The sequence below is a fragment of the Canis lupus genome, chromosome 10, assembly GCF_048164855.1.
Source record: "Canis lupus baileyi chromosome 10, mCanLup2.hap1, whole genome shotgun sequence".
In the NCBI taxonomy this organism is placed as follows: Eukaryota; Metazoa; Chordata; class Mammalia; order Carnivora; family Canidae; genus Canis; species Canis lupus.
In genome coordinates, this window is record NC_132847.1 from 3071445 (window position 1) to 3084811 (window position 13367).

Consider the following 13367-nt stretch of genomic DNA (forward strand, 5'->3'; position numbering starts at 1 on the left):
CATCCCAGCTGGGGGCTCAGTACTCAGCTGGAAGCCCTCCCCCGGGGCAGGCAGGCTCCAGGTCAGCCCACACATTCCCACCTCTGTGCCTTTCTCTCGAATGGCTCCCTTTCTGGACCCCTCCTGTCTTGTCCTCTCTGTGCTGCCTGCTTCTCACCACTAACACAGCTCTGCTTGGTTTCCAGGAAGTGTGTGTGGGGGGTTTCCTTGCCTCAATGCCAATCGCACCCACCTCTGGCATCTCTTCATCTATGCATCTTGGTCCTGAGTTGGATCATGCCAGGAGCCCCACCCCTCCTCGGGTCTTCCACACCTCAGTAGATGCAGGAGAATCTGAAATGCCACACCATCCCCTCCTGCCCAATGCCCTGACCACAGGTGGTTGCCCAAGTCAGCAGATGCCCCATCACTGGCTCCTTGTAGCTCCCCTACTGGGATTGGTTGGGGGTGCTGGAAATCCCTAGACCAGGTTCCAAGAAGGCTGGCCTGCACGGAAGGTCAGGTGCCAGGAAAACGTTGTGGGAGGAATTGCTGTAGAAAGAGTTCATGTGCCTGTATCAGGCCGCTCGGGTTGGGTCCTTAAGCAATAGAAATTGACTTCTCCTGGTTCTGGAGGCTGGTAGCCCAACATTAAGGCATAGGCAGGGGTGGTGGCTTCTGAGGCCTCCTTCCTCCACCCGTGGATGGATGTGTGCTGTGTGGCTTCCCTCTGTCTTCCTTCTGTGCCCATCTGGGACCTAATCTCCCCTTCGGATCAGGACGCGATTCATGCATACGTGACCTCTTCTTACCTTAGTCACCTCTTTAAAGACCCCTTCTCCAAAGACAGTCACGTTCCGAGGTATTAAGGGGTAGGGCTTCACCATGAGGATGAGGATTCATCCCAAAACAGTTGTGATTAACAGTTGCAATCAAGCCAGTACTGGAACAGTGTGCTCACTCTCGTTTTGTTACAGATGGGGACGGAGAGGCGGAGAGGTGGGGAGGCACCTGGCTTGGCCCCGGGGACAGGGCGGGGCTGCTGATGGAAGTGAGTGGTCCTTCCTCAGGTCCAAGTCTGGGGCAAGCCCTGCTACAGACAGGGCTATGGAGCCTGGGCCCCCGCCGCAGGGCCAGGTAAGCCCTCCTGAGGGTCTTGAGCGAGGAGAAGCTTCCAGGTCCGGAGCCAGCACACCCCCCTGTGCCTAGAGGATCCATAGTGCCCCTGGCATGAGATCTCATAGCCTGCTGGGGTGGCAACAGGGACCAATCTGTCCTGCTAGGGTGGCAACACAGGAATGCTGTGTAGGTGGGACTGTCACAAGCAGCCAGCAGCCGCCACACCTGACCCCTAGGGACAGCGCAGGTGACAGGGTGCAGTCTGGTGGGGACGTCCTGGGTGGTCAGAGTGGTGTGGACAGCTGTGAGAGCAGGAGGGAGTTTGTGGGAAGCTGGAGGTGCTCCCTGAGCAAGGGGGGGCCACTGGCCACTGCCACTGTGGTCCCCCTATTGACGGTCCCCACCACTGACCTCATTCTGATGAGGTGGGACATGCCCTTGTCAGCACTCATGATGTGTCCTTGTGTCTCCATCACTCACCTTTCAAAACCCATAGCTCTGTGTGGACATTTGGGAGAAAATATCAGACTCCCTTCTCTCAAACTTTCAGATGGACATGTAGCTTTCACGAGAAAGATGCATTTCTATCATAATATAAATTAACACATATATGGGCACGTGTACTTATTAAGATTCAGAATGTTGTCCTGACCTGAAAGACAAGTGTTTTTATGAAGGATGGTGTGACGCCAAAGGCCCCCAGCCTGCATTTGGGGTTGGCATGAGATGCTGCCGGCACCAATTATTCACTGGATGCTCAAAGCAACTTCATGAGGCAGATCGCACTCTTATTCCCATTTTATAGACAAGGAAATTGAGGCCTGGCAGGGTCAAGCACCTTCCCAAAGTGGCACGGCTAGAGTGCCCACACCAAGCCTCAGCTACCAAGCTGTGCTGTGTGGGACAGTGGGGACACACAGGCCCCGGGACTCTGGGAGGGGGAGTCACTGCTGCAGCCGTGGTCTGGGCTCTATGGTGGAGCTTCCTCTGAAATGTCTGAGTGCAAATCCCAGCCTCAGGTTCTCATTTCAGGCTCCCGCAGACTCTCCTTGCACACCCCGGCCTTCATGCCAAAGTTCAAGCCAGCAGACAGACTTGATTAGATTTGACTTTATCCCTCGTTTTGAATTATTCATGCCTCTCTCCTAAATTCCCCAGGAATAATTTAATAACACACAGCAGCAGGAGGGCGCCTGGGTAGGTGGCTCTGCTACACGCTAACCCGTGATGTCTGCCCAGGACCATTTTCCTTTAAAGCAAATCCCTCCCTGAGCACTGAGGGCTTGAGAAGCCTGCCTCGGCAGCCCAGACCTCCAGGACCCTCCATTGTCCTGTGTCCCTGATCCCCAGCCTTGTGTCCTGTCTCTCTGCAGAGCTGTGCACAGCACCTGGCTGTGTCCGGGACCCCCAGGCTCTGCTTCCATCATCTGCGGTCTGGGCCACACTGCCACTGCCCCACAATGTATGGGATAAACTCTTCTAGCCACAGTGCTCTCTTGTTTCAGATGCTTCTGGAGCTACTGTCCTGTTTCTCTTGGGCAAAGGCCCAAACCTTTTCGCTTGGCATTCAGGGTCCTCTGCAACCCTGGCCTCTGGGGTCAGCCACATTCTCTTCCTGTTCCCCATCGTGGGGAGCTGCTTCAAGGGCTAGACCACCTGTGGGTAGTTGCCATCCTGCAGGGAAGGCAAGCCAAGCACACATGCCCGGGTGGGCTGACACCTTTCAGATCACCTCCTTCTCACAGCTCAGTGTGGCAAAGAGTTGTTCGGGGCACCAGTCCAAGGATCCTCAGGCAGTGGCTCCTGCCCTGTGGGGTTGCAGGGTCCTGGTCCTCCTGGCAAACACACCCTCTATGTTGTCTGCAGGGACTTTAGCTGTGTTGCCTGCTTGAGGGCAGCTCCTTCCTCAGGAGGAGCACAGGGCCCAGCCAAGGGCCACTGGCCCTGATGCCAAGAGTTGAGCCCAAGCCTGGGCCGTGGAGGGTGGGCAATGTCATGCACAAAGAGCAGAGACTTGGGGTGACCAGAGGCTGAATAGTGTCTCCCTCCCCCATTTTGTCCACATTCTAATCCCTGGAACCTTTGAATATTACCTTATTTGGTAAAAGGGACTTTGCAGATGTGATTAAGGATCTCGAGACAGGGAGATTATCCTGGATTATGAGGATGGCTCCAAATGTGATTAGCAAGTGTCCTTGTAAGAGGGGAGCTGGGGGAGACTTGAATGGAGAAGGAGATGTGGTGGTTGAAAACAGAGATAGGACGGCATTAAAGCAGGAGGGGCTTTTCAAAGCAAAGAGCGACACTGTGAAGACGGTGGGAGGCCACCAGAGGCCAGGCAGCCGTAGAAGCTGAACAACTTAAGGAAGTGGATTATTCTTCCCTGGAGCCTCCACAGGGAACCAGCCTCTCAATGGCTTGACGTTAGCCTAGTGAGACTGATTTTGGACTTCTGACTTCTAGGACCACAATAGAATAAATATGCATTGTTTTAAGCCACTGAATTTGTGGAAATTTGCTACAGTGGCCATAAGAAACAAGCATGGTGACTATGCTCAGGTTGAGCCAACAGTGTGGCAAGATCACATTATAAGCGGCAGAGAACTAGTACAGTGGAGGACATGATTGTCCTCTGTGCAATCCGCTGGGATGTCAGTGTTTGGACATCAATTCTGGACTCTTCATGGAGCGAGGGACAGAGACAATTTGGAGGAGACTGGCCACCTTTGGGGAGTATTTGTCCAGTCTATGTTCTCTGAGAACTGCTCCCCAACCCTCCCAAGGTTGGGTTGGCACAGCTAAGCTTATGCCATGTGGCCCCGTTGCCTTGGCCACACTTGGTCTGACCAGGGTGGACAACTGACCCCAGCTCAGTCAAACAACTGCTTTCTCCTGAGGATCTGTAATTGAAGCAGATTCTTGTTGAATCTGGGCTAGTCAATGAACCAAGGTCAAGCGAACTCAGGCCCCGGGAGCTGTCCTGCATCACACACTCAGACAAGTGGAGAACAGAGGCGCTGAGGGTGGTGTGCTATGAGCTGCCCCACGCGGGCACGCATTTGTTCGTGATAACCTCTCAATTCTTTCTTCTTTGCAATTTTTTATTGAGACACAATTCATCTATTAAGAAAATACACTGCAGGGATCCCTGGGTGGCGCAGCGGTTTGGCGCCTGCCTTGGCCCAGGGCGCGATCCTGGAGACCCGGGATCGAATCCCACATCGGGCTCCCGGTGCATGGAGCCTGCTTTTCCCTTTGCCTGTGTCTCTGCCTCTCTCTCTCTCTGTGTGTGACTATCATAAATAAATAAAAATTAAAAAAAAAGAAAAAAAAAGAAAGAAAATACACTGCATATATTAAAGCATACAACTCAGTGGGTCTTAGGATATTCACGATGTTGTGCAACCATCACCACTGTTTAATTCTGGAACATTTTCATCATCTCCAAGGACCTCCATGCCCATCCACAGTCCGAGTCCTCCTCCCTCAGCCCCTGGCAACTGCTCATGTGCTTTTCTGTCTCTATGGATTTGCCTGTTCTGGACACTTCCTATAAACAGGTTCACCATGTGGACTTTGTGGCTGGCTTCCTCCACTCAGCACAAGATTCTCGAGGTTCATTCATGTTGTCACCTGGTGAGCTTGGTGGTTCCTCTTGGTGGCTCCTCTTGGTGGCTCATACTATTCCCTTGGGTGGATAAGTTTGTTACTCGTTCATCAGCTGGTGGGCATCTGACTTGTCTCTCCTTTTTGCCTACTTTGAACAACACTGCTGCGGATGCCTGCAGACACGCTTCTAGGTGAGCGTCTGTCCTGTTCTCCTGGGTAGGTCCCTGGGGCCCGAACTGGTGGTTCTATGGTGACTCTGCTTAACTCCTGTCTCTCATCTTCTGAACATCTGTGAGATCCACAGCGCCATCTTCATTCTCATTTCTGACATGATTTTCTTGTACCTTCTCCATTTTTATCCTGCTCCAGCTCTGCAGGTCTTATCGATTTTATTTTGCTTTTTAAAGAACAAACTTTTGGCTTGGTGGGACCTTTTTACCTGTTGCCTGAAAAAGTTAGTTGGTGTCCGCTTATATTTTAATCACCTCTTTCCTTTCACAGACTTTGGTTCATTTTGCTGTTATTTCCAACCTTGTCTTTTGTAATACTTCTGTTCAAAACCGTGTTTCCCAGCAAGCATGGCGTCAGCTACAATCACCCAAACTTTGATAGCATTTTTCGTTACCACTCTGTTCAGTGTATTTTCTGACTCACATTGTGATACCACCCCGCCCTTTGATCCATGAATTAGTTCAAGATGTATTTTTCAGTTTTCAGACAGTAGGGCCTGGCCTCGATCCCTTGGTGAAGCTATCAGAATGTCACTTGGGGTCTTGGCTGCCTTCTCTGGAAGTAGCAAATGTATTTGTTTTCTTCCCTGCGTAACAAATCACAACAAATTTAGCAGCAGCTTACAACAGTTGTTCGTTAGCTCACAGGTGTGTAGGTCAGAGGACTGGGCTCTCTGCTTAGGGTCTCATTGGGCTGAAATCAAGGTGTCATATGGGCTGCCTCTCACCTGGAGCTCAGCGCCAGCTTCCAAGCTCATTTGGATCATTGGTAGAACTTATTCCTTGCATTTATGGGTCTGAGGTCCCTGTTTCCTTGTTGGCTGGCAGCCAGGGGCTGCCCTCAGCTCCTACAGGCTGCCTGTGTCTCTTGCCTTCTGCATCTTTCAGGCCAGCAAAAGAGACTCTCTCCCACACGTAGAATCTCCTTTGCTGGGAAGAAACTTGTCCCTTTTAAGGGCTCACCTGATTAGGTCAGGCCAACCAGGGATACTCTCCCTATCACAACATCAAGTGATTTGGAACATTAATCACACTTGCAAAATTCATTCCTCAGAAGTGGCTACCTGAATATTTGATGGAATAACCTGAAGAAGGTGTGTACACCAGCAGGGAGGGGTCCTGGAGCTGACTTCGAGTTCTGACTACCAACATAGGGTTTACCTCCTGGGCCTCCATCCTCTCTGAGGATCTCCCAACCTGGCTCAGGAATTCTTCATTATCTTGTTAGCTTTCTGATGCACCCTGACAGATTTAAAAAGATTTGGTCCAATTGTTCTGCTTTTTCCCAGTGGAATGGTTGATCCCAATGAATACTACTACTGATAGCAGAACCTCCTTTAATCCTGATTAAAACAACAAAACAAAACAAAAAAATCCCCCTAAACTCTCAGGAATAAAAGACAAATTCCTTAACTTGATAAAGGACATCTGTCAGAAATCTCAAGCAAATGTCATATCTAATGGTGAAATATTAGGCCAATTCCTATTGAAAGCCAGGATTGAGATAAATTCAAGTGCTTTTCATGGCTTCTAGTTGAAATATGGAGTCTTGGCAATAAAGAAGCTAAAATTGCAAAGGAAGGAAACAGAAACTGTCATTATTACAGTTAGATATGCCCCTCTATCTAGAAAATCCAAGAAGACTCAGTCACCTGTTAAATTACTGGAGTTAATTAGAGAGTCCAGCAATATGGCAAACCAGATCGACACGAAGAGTGGTAACGTTCCTCACGGCAGCAATAACTAGAGATGTGGTAGAAACACATCATGCCAGTTACATGAGCTTCAGAATCTGGAAAATACCTGGGAATGAATCTGGCCCAAAGTGGGAGGATTCAAATGTTGGGAATCACAAAACCTCTATGAGGAGCACAACAGAAAATCTCAGTCAATGGTGAGAAACATCTACTCAACTTCTATCCTGAAGACTTCTTGCTCCTCAGGGAAATCGCAGCCAAAATCTCAGTAGGGGGAATTTTTCATGAAGTTCCTTAACCTGACCCCAACATTCATAAGGAAGACATCACAGGCAAGATAAATAAAGTGCTTCTGATGAAGAATAGTATTGGGTTCTCCCAGAATTCTGGGATCTCTAGAGCTTGGAATCGTGTGGTGTCGGCATGAGAACCACAACAGCCCTGGGGTTGGGGTTGATGATCCAGAATGATCTAGAATGATTTGTGCATACAGCCTCTGGGAATTCAGTGCAAGAAAAGGTAGCATTTCCACTCCGTGGGAAGATCATTTTCCTTTCCTTTTTTTAATAAATAGGGAAAATTGGCTTGTTGTCTCGGTCAGGGCATACTCAAGAAAGGAGAAGAATATTTAAAATAGAAGGGGTTACCTGGGTGGCTCAGTGGTTAAGCGTCTGCCTTCAGCTCAGGATGTGATCCCTAGGTCCTGGGATTGAGTTCCGAATGGGGCTCCCTGCTCAGTGGGGAGTCTGCTTCCTCTTCTTCCCTTCCCCCCACTCATGTTCTCTCTTACTCATGTCTCTCTCTCAAATAAATAAAATCTTTAAAAGAATAAAATAAAATAGAAGGAATGGATACAGGGTACTGGTTGCACAGGTGATGGGAGAGCGGAGAAGCCAGCAGGGGCCAGAGAGACAGCCCAGCCCGCCGAGGTGAGGGGACACAGTGGGTTGGGGCCAGCCAGTGGGGGTTGGGAGCATGGTGGGCTTACCCAGGGACAGCTGGAGTCATGGAGTGGGTGTGGTTCTTTCCAGAGAGGCCACCTGGGCAGAGTGGGGAGGGGCAGGAGCATGCTGGCTGTGCTTTTCTTCTGCCCTTCAATCCAGCCAGAAGCCAGGTGGCCCGTGGGGTCAGCTCCCTGTGCGATGGGGCTAAGCCAGGGCCCAGAAGGAGCCAGAGGCAAATGGGCCAAGATGGTGACCCACTCTCAGGAAAAATAAATAAATTAGATCTTACCTCATGGCTTAGGAAAAAAAAAATCATATCAGTCAAAGACCTAACAGAAGAAACGAAAGAATAAAGTATTAAAGCGCGTAGAGAATACGGTTACCAGCTTGGTGCACATAATGCTATAAATAAAGGACACACCAGTGAAAAAAATCAACCACAGGGGCACCTGGGTGGCTCAGTGATTGAACGTCTGCCTTCAGCTCAAGTCATGTTCCTGGGGTCCTGGGATCGAGTCCCGCATTGGGCTCCCTACACGGATCCTGCTTTTCCCTCTGCCTGTGTCTCTGCCTCTCTCTCTCTGTGTGTCTCTCATGAATAAATAAATGAAATATTAAAAGAAAAAGAAAAATCAACCACAACGGAAGGCTACAGTGTATAATATGAAACCAAAAATCGTCTTTCTGACTACAGATGCCAGAAACAAATGTAACACATGGCAGACAAGGAGCAAAACTCTGTGACATATAAAAAAAGGACCAAGGATTAATACTAGGATATGTAAGCAGTTCTACAAATCAATAAAGAAAAGACAAAGCAAACCACAAGGAAGACCGGCAATTCCAAGAAGAGAAAATTTGGGAAATGCTAAGATGGGAAACTTCAAACATGCTGCTGGCGGACATCACTAATTATGGGGAAACTGCAAATTAAAACAAGAGTGTGAAGCCACGTTAGGTGAGTGCAAAGGATAAAGTGATAATTGCTGACATGAATATGCGATGGAGACTAGAGCGTGCCTCTATTCCTCACGTCCTGTTACTCAGTAATGACCAGACTCCACACTTTAGTTGCTCCCAGAATCAAGGCTGAGACTCATGTTCTCCTTTGCAAGCAGGTGTGGCCACATGATTAGGTTCAGGCATTGACATGTAAGGAGAAGGGTGGAGGGGCAATTTCTGGAATCTTCCTTGAAAGATAGCCAGTGGGTACCGTTCATCCCTTTCCCCTTATCCTTTCCTCCTTCCTGAGGTTGGGAATGCAGCTGTGTTGGCTGGAACTGCAGCATCAGTCAGAAGATCTAGGGAAAGGAGGCCAGGCAGGATGGAGCCACCAGCCAGGTTCCTGGGAACTTTGGGTGAGCAGAGCTGCTAGGAAGCCCTAGCTTGCCCACCTCTGGCCTTTCATACAAGAGATGCCTACACTTCTATCTGGTTTGTTTTCAGTTCCTGTTACTCTTAGCCAAATTGATTCCTAGTTGGTACAGGGCACAGATGTTTTGGACTGAATTGTCCTATGTCCAATATATGAAATTCATATATACCTCAAAATGTGACTGTTCTAGGTAAGAATGAGGTCATGTGAGTGGGCCTGAACCCAGTATAACTGGTGTCCTTATGATGAGAGGAGATTAGGACACAGATGCACCCAGAGGGACAACTACGTGAGAAGGTGGCCATCTATAGGGCAAGGAGAGAGGCCTCAGGAGAAACTAACCCTGCTGACACCTCGATCTTGGACGTCTGGCCTTCAGGACTGTGTGGAAAGAGATTTCTATTGTTGAAGCTCCTCAGCCCTTGGTACTTGGCATGGCAGCCTGAGCAGATGATACAGGTATGCTGGCGGGCAGCTGGGCTGCTGATGGCTATGAAAGTTGCTCCTTGTCTTCGATTGCACCCCTGGCACCTAGAGCTGCACTTGCGTGTGAGTCCACATATATGGCTCTTGGCTGCAGTGTTATCTTACAGGCTTGTGGGCAAACATGCAGGTACAGACACACACACACACACACACGCCCGTGCCACGGCCGACAGCCTGGCTTACCTTTGCAAACGGAGTGGTGGGCTTGGGATGCTCAAGGGTACCTACAGTTTTATTAGTAGCATTTCAAATGTTTTGCCAATGTCAAATAAATAAGCAGACTGCGACCTCTCCCCTTCCACTCAGAAGAGACCACTGGCATGCAGCCACCACCCTGCTGTCCTGAGCATTTGGGGCACTCTCTGGCTGGCTTGGCCAGAACTCGGGCACCGGCTGTCCCTTGTGTCCACAGGCTTTGGAGGGTTGGGAGCCTTTGATCCAGCAGGGAGTTGGGGCCCCAGAGCACTGGCCCCAGTTCTGCCCCCTGCACCCCTGTCAGCCTGTTACATCATCAGCCACGGGTCTTGCCGCCTTCTCGGCTTCCTTGTCCCTCCCAGTTGTGGAATCTGAGCCTCTGCCTTCCCTCAGACTCTTTCATTCTTCCCTTGGCATGCCTGTCTCTGGGCTGCCTCCGTGCCCCTCTGGCCTGGAGCGACTGGGTTCATGCCCAGAGAAGCGGGTGCATATTCCTGAAAGCTCATGGCAGGATTACAGCCCAGGGAGGGCGGCTGGAATGTCAAGTCGCTCACCAATGTCTAAGGGCTTCTGTGGCCAACTACAAGGAACCGACTGAGCCACACACAGGGGCTTCAAAGGGACTTTCTCAGGCCCCAGTCTTCCTTTACACACGGCACCAACTTTCGGAGTCCACAAAGAAGGCTTGTTGAGATTCAAACTCTGAGGGGGAGAATTACAGCCCACAGGTGGCTTCCAAGGTCTGGTCCTGAAATGGGCCAGGGGTCCTGGTTCAGGGCTGCCCTGTCAGCCAGAGAGTAAATTATGGGGTCAGTGGGGAGTGCTCCCATGGGGACAAGGGAGTAGGAGGTGCTCCCATGGGGAGAAGGGAGTGGGAAGTGCTCCCATGTGGATGGGGGCAGTGCTCCCTGTGTGGATCCCAGTGTAGACTAGGGCACTGCTCCCAATGTGGGTAGCTGGTGTGGGCAGGGACCTGTCACAGGTAGGGGGCTCTGACCACTCCTGCCATGCTTAGTTTAATGATAAATTACTCTCAGCAACTCACTTAGACAAAGACAATGGAAATCATCTCAAATCTCCTGCCAACCACCGGGAAAAGGAATGAAACAGAAAACAGCAGAAGAACCCATTCCCTCCTGTACCCCCTGGGCCTGGGTCTGGAGGGCAGGGGAGGAGGTGAATTGCTGGCTTTCTTGGTCCAGCCACTGTTTCTGGGGCGTTGTCCTGCTCGCTGTCTACACCAGGGTTGCGGGGAAGGAGGGGAAGAGGGCGTGCCTTAGGTGCCTCTGTACTCCTGCTGATCCTTCACTGAGCCTCAACCTACACCTTTCCAGAACTCTGGGCCAGGCCCCAGCTCACCAGGGCAGGAGGATTCAGCTAGCGGCACAGCCCCGGCCATGTGGGAGCATGAGCCCCGTTGGTCTGTGATGCCAGCATCCTGGACACCTTGGTCTGACAGGAGCCCCTGCTCTGTCTTTGGGCTCTGGCTGCAGGACTGGCCGCTACTGCTGTCCCTTGTGTTTGCCACAATACCCCAGCTTGCTTAACAGGGCCTGGATCTGGTCACTAGTGGAGCTGCACTCCGAGAAGAGCCACCAGCGTTTCCTTCACTGGACACCCTCCTCAGATCCACCTAAGACTCCAGTCTGCGATGCTGGGCGGGAGTTCCATCTCTCCAGTAGCCCACACAGCTCTTTCTGGTGGCATCCTGAGTGGCTGCCCTCTGTCCTCACCCCTCCACTTCCCCAGGTGGAAGGGTCTGCGCTTGGACTTGTGCCCCTGTGCCCAGGTGGGCTGTCATGGAGGTGCACGGAGCCAGGGCACTGGCTGGCCAGTGACAGTCTGGCTCCTGGACTTTGCAGTTTGGACAGTGAAGGTGGGAGCCTCCCTTGGATGGGAGATGAGGTGGGGAGCCAGTGTGGTTGTCCCTTAGGGAGATGGGGCAGTGGGCAAGAGAAGAGCTGGAAGCTGGGCTAGCTACCCAGAACTGCTCAGGAGAGCTGCTTGTCCAGCAGGCAGTGAGAGCCAGAGCCCTCGGGAGCCAGGTGGTGAGGACAGGCAGGGGCTGAGCAGCAGGGTGGGGGAGTGGGGGGCCCCAGAAGACTCCAGGAGTCCAGGGGGGCCAGGCACGCTAGGCTGCAGACCCTGATGGAAGAGCCATGGATAGGAGTCTGAGGCTAGGTACAGATCACCCGCAGCAGTCAGGGAGGCCAGCCTGGGCTCTCTGAGCCTTCACTTTCCCATCTGCAGAATGGGCTAACATTTACCATGGAGCTGGTTCGATGCTTCAATAAGCAAAAAGCTGTAAAGTGCCCAGCCCTAATCTGGGGCTTAAAGTGCCTGCCCAGCCTCTCAGCAGGGAAGACTATGGCTCAGAAATGAATTCTTCACAAGGGAAACCCAGGTCCCATTCAGGCTGGCCCTTTCCCTTGCCCTCCTCTGGCATCTGACCTTCTACCAAATGAATGTCTTGTATGTGTGTATGTTGTGTGCTGGCACGGTGCAAAGGGTGCCATCCACAGCATCTCCATCACCGCTTCTGCAGCCCTGGGAAGTGGGGACTGGAATGCTCCTGGGTTTATACATGGGACCCCCAAAGACCAGAGAGGCTCAGCACTCCACTCATGGCCAAGCTGAGTGTGAAGGCCAGCCCAGCGCACAAACTTATAGCACATGGAACTTGGTCTTGAGACACTGAGGTCAGGGTAGGCCAGGAGGGGCCTTCAGAGTTGGGGGTGGGGCTCTACACAGTGTGTCCTGGGAGGAGGAGGAGGGGAGGGGCCCAGGAAATGTGTGCTTGAGGGCAGGAAAGGGAGGGGCCTCTGGATCCTCTGAGGTCCTGGGAGAGGCTCAGACCCCGCAAGTGATTTATTTTTCCTTGACAACTAATTATTTGGAGATCCCATGGTTTAGTAGGGTTCATGGACGTGTTGGAGGGCCCGGGAGTGGAGTTCGGGCATCCCTCCTGTGTTGTTCTGCTCCAATCTTGTTTGGAGGCTTGCACAGGGAATCGTAGGTTCCTGAGCTCAGGGCAGGGGGTGCTGACTTAGGGGAGACCCCCGTGGGGGTGTGGCCGGGCCGGAGAGACTGGAGCCCACAGGGAGACCCTGCATGTGAAAACACAGACAGAGGAAAGTCCTACCTGCCCATTCCCTCGTGTACCTACTCCGTTCCCCCATCAACCACCCTCTTCTCAGCCTCCCATGGGTCCGCTGCGTTCCTTTAAGCACACCCACACCCACACCCACATGCACACACGCGTACACGCGCACGCGCGCACACACGCAGATGCTGCGCCCTATTCTCCCTCTGCCTCCGGCGTCCTCACATCTCAGGTAACTACTATATACTTACTTAATAATGCGCCCTGCAGATCTTCCCAGACGGATACCTAGAGTACGTCCTCGTCCTTTTTATAAATAGCTGCTGCATCCGGCAGGGGACTGGCAGGAAACAGATGGCTCACTCAAACTGGGCAATTCGAGGAGCGTTTACTAAGAAGGACTCTTCGGGGAGGCGTGGGCAGGAGGTAGTGAAGTCACAAGGGGCGGCCCTTATCCTTACTGCCCGAGCTTTGAGCGAGGGGGCTTGGGGACGAGGGAAGGAGGGAGACGGCCAGCGGGGGTGCCGGGGCAGGAGCCGTGACCTCCGGTCAGGAGTGCAGTTGGCCAGAGATGTCTGTACAGGGGGATCAACACCTCTGCTCTCTCCTCCTGGCCCCTGCCCCATGGCC

The 13367-nt window shown here is 51.9% G+C and overlaps 1 long non-coding RNA gene across 2 annotated transcripts; it reads right to left on the bottom strand.

Moving 5' to 3' along the window:
* Positions 1–4484: 4484 nt before the first annotated feature.
* On the bottom strand, positions 4485–13141 carry LOC140641116 (uncharacterized). 2 transcript variants are annotated; one of them, XR_012037632.1, is made up of 5 exons: positions 12989–13141; positions 7623–7835; positions 7282–7452; positions 6590–6680; positions 4485–5524 (listed from the first exon to the last, which is right to left on the bottom strand). It is a non-coding gene; the product is annotated as an uncharacterized lncRNA (long non-coding RNA). The 2 variants fall into 2 exon arrangements; XR_012037631.1 differs by lacking the exons at positions 6590–6680; positions 7282–7452; positions 7623–7835.
* Between the last annotated feature and the right edge of the window lie 226 nt (positions 13142–13367).